Genomic DNA, 10,094 nt, shown 5'->3' with positions numbered 1-10,094 from the left:
CCTCGATTTAGAAGAAGAGAAATGGTAAAGTTCCAAAGTTCTGGTTCTCTGTGTCTCTACAAACGATAATACAGAATACAGAAAAGCTAGTGGAGTTTGGTGAGATCCTATCACCAACTTACTAGGCAATTGGCTGACTTCTTCTGAGGTATCATTTTTGCATTCAGATGTCCTAGAACATCAAAAACTTGGGGTGGGGAGAACACATAGCAGTGCCGCCTGGGGAAGCATCGTCAAAATCCCAGGGAGTCCGAGTAGCTGTTTGCCGAGACTGATAATTATCAGCAAGCAATTGTCAATACTCCGAACGTGGCAAAAGACAGATTCGCTAGAGCTTGCAAAGTCCTGATCTTTTATGTAGACTAGTGTGTTCATTTGGTGCACCTACTAGCGCCCTGAAAACGTACGATTTTAAACGTTATGTTGTAATTTTGTTGAGGATTTTCTCTTTTAAAAAATACTGTTTCTATTTGCCATGGCTGTACTGAAGTAGCCAAGAAATCAGAAATACGTGATAACATTTCCATTTTAAGACTCTTACCTTACTGTATGTTTGGTGACAAACGCATACACCCACAGATGAATGGTCACACTGGCCTCATCCGGGGTTGCAAGATGACCTTCAGGACTTCACGCTCCAGTAACGCACACGTGGAGATGATTCTACTTTACGGAAAGAAAGAAAAATAATGGAATGCCACCACCACAACGATTTCATTATTCAAAAGACATATATGCACACATCTATGTGTGAGTTTTTAAAATAGTTTCAACTGATTTTTATATCCCCCTCTGTTGTGACAGCACCTGCACCTGTTCCCAAACAAAAGCACAACGAGGGGTCAGGGGGCGGGTGCCGTTACGAAGCAAGTTAAAATACAAGAACGGGGTTTCTTGTTCCTTAAATGACCTACCACACCCACCACTGACACAACTGAATAAAATATTACATAAGCTTCTTTTTTTAAAATTTTTTAAAAATTTTTATTTATTGTTGACAGAAAGACAGAGCATGAGCTTGGAAGGAGCAGAGAGAGAGGGAGACACAGAATCCAAAGCAGGCTCCAGGCTCCGAGCTGTCAGCGCAGAGCCCGACGCGGGGCTTGAACTCACAAGTCGTGAGATCCTGACCTGAGCCAAAGTTGGAGGCTTAACCGACTGAGTCGCCCAGGTGCCCTATTATTTCATAAACTTCTTAAAGCCATCCGGGGTGCCTGGGTGGCTCACTGGGTTGAGCGTCCGACTTCAGCTCAGGACATGATCTCTCGGTTTGTGAGTTCCAGCCCGGCATCAGGCTCACTGCTGTCGGTGCAGAGCCCCCTTCAGATCCCCTGCCCCATCTCTCTGCCCTTCCTCCACACTTCTCTCTGTCTCTGCCTCTCTCTCTCTCTTCCACTCACCCTTCTCTCTCAAAAATAAATACACATTGAAAACAAATTCTTAAATCTATCTAAAAGCTTACAAGATATCAATGAGTTACTGGGACCCACTGGAGGAAACATGGGACCCCGGTGAGCAAAGAGAGCATTGGAACCATTCTGCTCTGACACTTGGGCGATCTCTGAGCAGTGAGAGCATCCAATTCCATGGTCTGTGTGATGTGGGCTGTATCCTCCTTTGCTTGCTCACCCTGCCCGATCCCTTACTTCCCCTTCCTGAAAAACGTGGCCTTCCCAAAGAAAGTCCCCATACCACATCCTTATCTTGGCCTCTGCTTTAGTGGGAACCCAAAGACACCTGAGCACCGGGAAACATGTACAAGGATGTCGATATCAACATGGCTTACTGCAGATCGAACCTGGAAACAAAATGAATGTCTATCAACAGGGGAATGCATATGTAGCCCGGTGTTGGCTCATTTCATGCAATGCCATGTAGCAAATAAAAAGGAATGTTCCAAACAACACGAATCTCACAGACATAATTTTGAAAAAATAAAGGCAAGGCAAAGAAAAAAAAGAATATATACGGTGCTATTTCACTTCTTTAAAGTTAGAAAACACACAACACTAAGCTATATTTTTAGGGATGCATATAGGTAGGAAACTATAAAGACAAGCAGAAAGTGATGATCATGGACATTAGAATGTATCCACTTCTGGGGAGAAGAAGATGATGGGGAAGAAGGGAATCTGGGGTTTTTGGCCACAGTCTACTAGATAATGGGTACATGGTTACATGGGAGTTTGCTTTATGATTACTGATCACAACGCATCATTATTTTATGGTATTTTTTTCTACATGTTTCATATATGACCCTGTAACGGATTAATAGATACAATAGGAGTTAAGAAACGGAGACCAGGGAAAAAGAGGTATTAAATAGTATTAGCTGCTCTAGGTCAGTCATATTTGGAATTATTTTGTTCAGCTGAGCAAACATTGATTTCATGTTTTCCTACAGTGGTTTTAAATCTTTTTGGCTGGTATCCACATAAACTTTCCTGTAATTTTGGCAGTGATGCTATTAGGGGGATATAATGATTCCCGTTTAATGAATGAGGAAACTAAGACGTCGAGAGGTTATCTAATTGCCCAAAGACAACTAGCTAGCAAGTGGGAGAGAAAGAATTAAAACTTTCCCTTTCGAGCAGTACTTCAAGCCTACCTGGGTGGTCCTGAACTTATATCCACATTTAAGGTCCCCACAGTCTTTGCCCATTTTCACCAACTTTCCCTCCAAGCCTAGAAGGTGATACGGAATCCCAAAATAAGACCTGCTTGTGATTATTAACATAGAGGAAAAATCCTTCTAAAATGCCACACCCAGCAGATAGGAGGCCAATCCTCACGTCCCTGTAAATCTAGCAATTTGGATCATTTCCTAAGATTTACCCTGAAAGTGCCAGTCCTACAGGGGAGTCAGTTACCAGTCTAGAATTGTCTCTAGCATCTTTTTCTTTGGAGCTTTCTAAGAATGACCATAATCAGCTGTATTGGGCATGAGGGTTGCCAAGTAGAAGCTTCAACACATGCTTGAATGCATGATTTTATGTGAAATAGACACACGGCCTTGGATTTGATGATAGGTATGTGGTCAGGAAACTGGAAGATCGGATATGTGTAGTGATTCTTTGCTACTTAATGAATTTGTCTATAACCTACAAACAATTTAAACTGTTTAATGAATTTGTCTATAGCCAAAAGCATACATTTAAAGGAAGGGAAAAGGAGGGGTAGCCAGAGAGCTAAAGATAAAGGTATCAGCACCTCAGGAACTGAAGGCAACATTTTTTGAAACGATCATATAATATGTGAGGATTCTGTTTGTAATTACTGTTTCTCAACCACCCCCCCCCCCCATATATATGAGAAATTCTATGGAGAAATGTGCTGACATTGTATTTAATCCTCATAATAACTCTAAGAGCCCTGCAATGCTACTTTTGATTTTACAGATAAGACATTCTATTGTAGAGAGTTTTGGTGATTCCCATGTTCATACAGCTCCTGAAGTTAGAGATTCCAAACCTAAGTCTCTCCAAGTCTATCCTTTTAAGAGCTGTGTGAACAAGGTCAACATATACAAGTTCTTAGACCCATCCGTTATATTCTTCCATTTCAACAACCAAATTTATTGTTTTCTGCATTTTAAACTTTGTCCATCATAGTTGGTTTTTTTTGTTTTGTATTGTTTTGTTTTTAAATCGTACAGCTGAAATTCCATACAGAAGAGCATGCATAGATGTTGTTCTGGATGTACTCTAAACACCATCAGACAAACTGATGGCTGACTACAAATGCATGATCTAGGTGAATTACAGAATACAGAGATAGAATCCCAACCCCTGGAGGTTCTGATTCTCTATTTGGGGATGTGACTTGAGAATCTATATTTGTCAAGCCTTCCTGGAGAGTCTGACTACAACTGGATTTGAGAACTGCTATCTCGGTGTTGTTCTTTTTATATCTTTATACCAACATCTTTCTCTTTGGTTTTGCCCCATCAGGATTCCTACCGTTTTGCTCTTGCTGGGTCCTCGGGCTTGAGGAAAGGTAATTCCATGCCTCCCCTCCCCAATTTCTACAGAAATCTACCCTGTGACACCTGGGCATTGAGCTTCTATTCAGTCATTGGATATTCCTATTTCTATCATGACCTAACCACAGAACCTGTTACCGGCTGGCTTTAAACTACCTTGTTGGGGCCCCTTCTTCATCTGCCCACAGCCTATCTAAGGAGGACATTCTATTTTTCAGGAAGAAATTTTTTCAAAAAGTAGATAATTTATACTTATGCTTTGTTCATTTAAGCAAAGCGACAACAATCTATTTCAAGGGGTAGGCAGCAATTGTTGGATGTGACAAAGAATGTAGGAATTGTTCCAGCTAGCTTCCAGGCCTGTCCAATCTGAAAGCTGGGCAATTTCCATAATAATTGGCAGATAACGTATAAAATATCTGTCTATCCTTAATTATTCAGGTTAAGAAGGAGGCCGTATAGATTTCCCAATGAATATCAGCAGAGGTGACATTAAAAATATTTAACCACTAGGATGGCACAGATTGTGTCTGAGTGGAACAGACGTTGGTATGGCCAGCCATCATGGCCACTGGGCATAGTCTTGGATATAAATACTTTGTCCAAATAGGAAATCATAAAATGTGGAATCATTTATCTAAGTGTAAAAAAAAAAAAAATCATGCAGAATTCCAAGAATTGATATTATCAGTTTTCCTTTCTTTTAATCCTCATTTTTGTTCTGTCATAATATTGCATAAATGAATTTTCTGCATGGCTTTTGGGGTTGGAAGGTGGTGTTCCTTGGTTGATTTGATCACATGCCTTGGGATTAGAGATCAAAAATCACACAAATGATTTAGTCTAATGAGAATCAAGTCGTCTATTCTTATTTTGAAATTGATTTCATGGATTCATAGATTTCTTGATTATCAGTACTGAAAGGGCCTTATTTAAAAATGAAGGGATGGGTCAGGGAAACAAAGGGCTCATGTTCCCCGTTAATCCACGAAATAGTGGGGTAACAAATACCAGAAGCCCAATCTGCTGACTTGTCACAATTTGCTGCCCGTTTAACAGAGAGATCATGCCTTTTTGTTTCCCCCTTCAGCCTAGTCATTAATTTTCAAACTAATAGAGATCGTTTTCCCATCACATTTTCTAGACAATGGCAATTTAAAATGTTTGGTTTTTATGTTCCCTCGGTAAGAATCTTTCTGCATCAGAAATGGGCATGCTGAAAAAAAAAATAACATAATTAGTTATCTCTGCATTATTCAGATCACCAACTGCTGAAAAATTCTGCTCACCCAGGGAAATAATCAAACTATTCATTAATAGAAGATAAATAATGAATAGAGCATAAAAAAAATTCACATACATTTGGAATATAATATTTTTTAAGTTCCAAATACTGTTTTACATGGGGGAAATGACACACAGGCCTTCTAGGCAGATCTATGTCTTTTCGAAAGAGATGTCAGTAAAGCCTCCCCCAGAGTCTAATAAAACCAACAGTGGCATCACTGAGTGTAAACACCACCGTCACAAGATGACACAGACTGTTCAAATACTTCCTTCCTTCCTTCCCTCCTTCCTTTCTTTCTAATGTTTATTTTTGAAGCAGAGAGAGACAGAAGGTGAGTGGGGGAGGGGCAGAGAGAGAGAGAGAGAGAGAGAGACAGAATCGGAAGCAGGCTCCAGGCTCTGAGCTGCCCAACGCGGGACTCGAACCCATGAGCCTTGAGATCATGACCTGAGCCAAAGTCGGATGCTTAACTGACTGAGCCACCCAGGTGCCCCAACACTGCTCAAATCCTAAAGTTCTTTTATTAGATGACTCTGACCTTTCCTTCATCTCTTCCTGCCTCCTAAGACTGCGTAAGATGCTCATTTTCATGCATCTGTAGCATGCTCGTGTTCTTCCTTCTATGGTATTTCCAACACTATAATATGATGCTCTTATATACTTCTCTGTATCCCAGGATAGACTTGAGCCTTTGTCACAGAGTGCCTGATACATAATAGGGGCTCAGTAAATGTGTTCTGAGTGCAGAAACAACAGAATAAATATTCAATGAATATGCAGTAAATATTCAGTAAGTATTCAACTTGGCGATATCTGGATCCAATTTCAAATGGACCATCCATTTAAAAGTTCCTGCCCCCCTTCAGTGCCCGAAGCAACGGAAGTAGGTGTTTTCTTTCCCGATTGTTTATGATAACAATAACCTAGGCCTGGAGCTACAGAATTATCATGTAGAAACTATCAGAAGCTGCAGGAGAACAAGCTGAAACAAACAAAGAAAAAAGTTTTTTAAAAGCCCGAGTCCGTAGAGAGATGTCACTGCTCCCATCCGCCTTATTTAAGCATCTGGATTCAGCCACCCCTGAGCTATAGGTACCGCCAAGTTTTTCAATTATATGAGGCAAAAATTTCCTTTGAGCCTAAACCAATTTGAGCTGTGTTTCTGCCCCGTCACTTAAAACCAAAAGAATCTTGACTCACTGAGAGAAATACCAGGGATGGGAACTTGGCTAGCAGTTGAGTATTTTCCTCCTTCCAGAGTTGAACTTCATGCAATACAGAGATCACTATGTAAGGGACTGTGGATATGCTTGGGATAGAGAGCAACAGGGGAGTCCGTGTGCCTTGGGGCTCATTGTCTAGCTGGCCGGCGATACAACTCTGAATGTGGCTATAATATGAGCACTCTGCAAAATGAAGTAGCCAATATTCCATCCTGGAGAGGTTTTCTGTTTGTTTGTTTTTGTTTTTGTTTTTTGTGCATGTTCACCTACCTTATTATTATTGGCATGCTCGTAAAAATTTTACATCAAGTGAATCATAAGATGTTTGTGAATAATACATTCTATCATTCTTTGGATAACTTATGTTATTTCTATTACAGTAAAATAAATATACGTAAGTAGTGGGATAGGATCCATCCATGTGTTAGCCAAAATCTTGTCACCTAAACCAGTGGTAGGCATCTTAACCTCACTGAAAAATCAGTATCAGAGATGCACATATAAAGTTCCATAGGAGCACAAAGAACAAAGAATGGGCATCTATCATGAGCACATTTGCACTTGAAACATTCCCTCTGGCAGAAGTGTGATGGACAATTTGCGGGATTGAGTCTGAGGCTGTGATTCCTCTTAAGAAGCTATTGAAAATGCCTCTGAGTATTGATCAGTGACTCATCTAAAATGGTGTTAGTGAGGACGGATCCAGAAGGGGTAGGTATGAGAGATGTTTAAAGGGTAGGTGATCGAGATTTGGTGCCTGCTTAGGATGAAATGAACACACAATAAGAATTGGGTTGACTGGGTCAATGCTTGTGTGTCATTAACCAGGGAAGGGAATCAGAGGAGGAAAAAAGTGTAGGGACGGACCAGGGGAGATTAAAAGTTGTTTCTGGGGACAAAGAGCTTGACTGACTCATGGTACACTGGGGTGGAAAGCCTTATAGACAGTAGGAAATGTAGTCTGGATTCCTGAAAATGCTGTTTACAAACAAGTACCTCAATGTCAATGAGCACATTGCAAGAAAGGCTTAACTACATGATTCACTTTTGATCTTCCACTGGTTGAGACCCACCCCTATTCTTGGAGATGATGTTATCATGACGGTAACATGGTAGACCAGGAATTCTTTCTCCCCAAATGTCTTGGAGCACAAGTCCCCTTCTGGGGGTTGGCATTTTGGCAGGAACAGAGCACTGAATCTAAGTGCTAAAAAATAACTTACTTTTCACCTGCTCTCATTCCTTAGACTGGTTATCACCCTCATCCTAGATAAGATGTAATAATAATTCTATGATAACTGCTTATGATAACTCTGCAATCATTCCGTTATTAAAGTAACAGTAATTAACAACTGTTTACTCTGCCTAATCCTTCCGATTTCAAGGCTCTGTGTGGTTTATAAAAACACTATTATGGGAACCATCTCATGTAGTCCCCATAGGAATAATGCAAGTAATGTTTATAAGGCCAACATTTTTGATCGGCAAACTGAGAAGCAAATACTTGCCTGAAGACGTCTGCTAACAATCGATGAAATGTCTTCCACTATGGCCTTTGGCACGGATTCTGGAGCTGCTCTCTTTACCAGCTGTGTGATCCCAGGAAGGTTCTTAAACCTCTCCGTCTTTCAGTCGTCCGATGGATGTCCTACTCCCTGTGTGGTAGGTTTGTTGTGAGGAAACAGCAACAGACCCACATGGCAAGGTAGAGACCCACTCTTAGTGCAGACGGTTCTTATTAGGGTTCTGTTGGTATTTGAGAGGAGAGCAGGGGACTGCTGGATCAGCCTTTCAACCCAGGGTTTCAATTCTGAACCAGGCTGCCCCACCACACTGGGAGCACTGGGCCACCCTCCGTCTTGGTGGCTCCCTTCCTCCCCCATCAGTATCCCCTCTGTCTTAGGACTCAGGCACTCCATCATACTGGTTCGTTGGCCGTCTTTTCTCCTTGCCCAAGCAGCATATGAGCCTCTGCACGGTCAGGCTTTCACCTTGGTCCCTGCCACTGGATGGATGCAGGCACATTGCGGGCTCCGGCATGACAGCTCTCGAATGACATATATTTTGCCGAGTAGACACAGATACGCTGTAGGCAGTGGTGGGGCCAGCAAGGTGACGGGATGAGAGGGGCCAGTCCGTTCAGGCTTCTCCTCAGAAAAGCCCGCAGGAGTTAGACACAGATATAGATGTACAGATATCTATATTGATATAATGTATTTATGCACTTGGAAATTTGGTACATGAGGAAAAGTACAAAGAAAAAAGTCTATTCTCCAATCATCTAGGTTTATCTTTATCAATATACCTAACATTTATTAATTATATATAATATATACTATATAATAATTGGCATATAAAATAACATTATATATACATATATGTGTGCGTGTATATACACACACATGTGTAAGTGTGTGTGTTTGTCCACACACACACACACACATATATATACACATGCACATGTGCACACACACAGGTTCTATTCTAAATATTGTCAATATATTAATTTATTTAACCCTTACTATTCTACGTTATAGGTTCTATGGTCATTCCCATTTTACAAATGAAGCACAGAGAAGTTAAATTTATATTGCTCAAGATCACACAGTATTTTGCTTTTTACATTGTGTGCGTATAGACCACAAACCATATGAACGTGGATTTTCTTTAAAATATACGGATTCATGCATTTACTCAACATTTTTAAAAGTAGCCACCGCGTGCAAAGCACTGTTCTAAATGGTGAGGATACAGACAAAACGGCAAGAGGGAGCATGGCTTTTTTTGCGCCTGACGGTGTCCGTGGGGTGTGGGGGTAAATCACGTGCATCCTGGAACCAGCCTGTCCATGCTCAAGTCATCGGGGTGGTGCTTCCTAACTGTATGCTCTCCTGCGGGTAACTCCATCTCTTTATGCCTCGGCTTCCTCATCTGTAAAATGGGGAAAATCGCAGCACCTACCTTTAAGAGTTGTGCCGAGTAATTAGCGAGTAAACACACGTCGAGTTCTTGAACAGAGCCAGGTACGTGGTGAGGGCTATGTGTGATTTTACCTTCTGGAGGGAGAGGGAGAGAATTAAGTATTTGCTCAAATCGGTGCTCTGGGATAGCCCAAGTGCAGCGATTTCCCAGAGAAGATTTGGGTGCTTGAAGGCTGTGATGGGATAATCATGGATCTCATGAGAAAGAAAATCTAGTCCTTACAGGGGTAAGGGGTACTTAAGGGGTAAGTATGCTTCACGTGTGACAACAGAGAGAGAGAGAGAGACTGTCTGTGGGGTTGAGGTGTGTGGAGAGGTGGCCAGGGGCCAGGTCCTACAGAGCTTGATGAACCAGAATTTGGATATGATGCTAAGGGCCATGTGATCCTGTAGCAGAGGCTTAATTTGGCCCCTACACTCATAGCTCTTAGGGTTTGGGGCTGGGTTTGGGAAGTATATTGACATGAAATAGATTAGCAGCAGAAAAATGCAAATTTATGTAATGGAAGTTTTACATGTCATGGCAGCCCTTATAAAGACATAAAGGCACAAAGAAGCACTTAGAGTTGAATGGTTGTATTCCGAACTGGACAAAGAATAATAAACTGTGGAAATGTATC

The sequence above is a fragment of the Panthera tigris genome, chromosome B1, assembly GCF_018350195.1.
Source record: "Panthera tigris isolate Pti1 chromosome B1, P.tigris_Pti1_mat1.1, whole genome shotgun sequence".
In the NCBI taxonomy this organism is placed as follows: domain Eukaryota; kingdom Metazoa; phylum Chordata; class Mammalia; order Carnivora; family Felidae; genus Panthera; species Panthera tigris.
The sequence above is the reverse complement of the archived record's forward strand: the minus strand, read 5'-3'. Positions refer to the sequence as shown.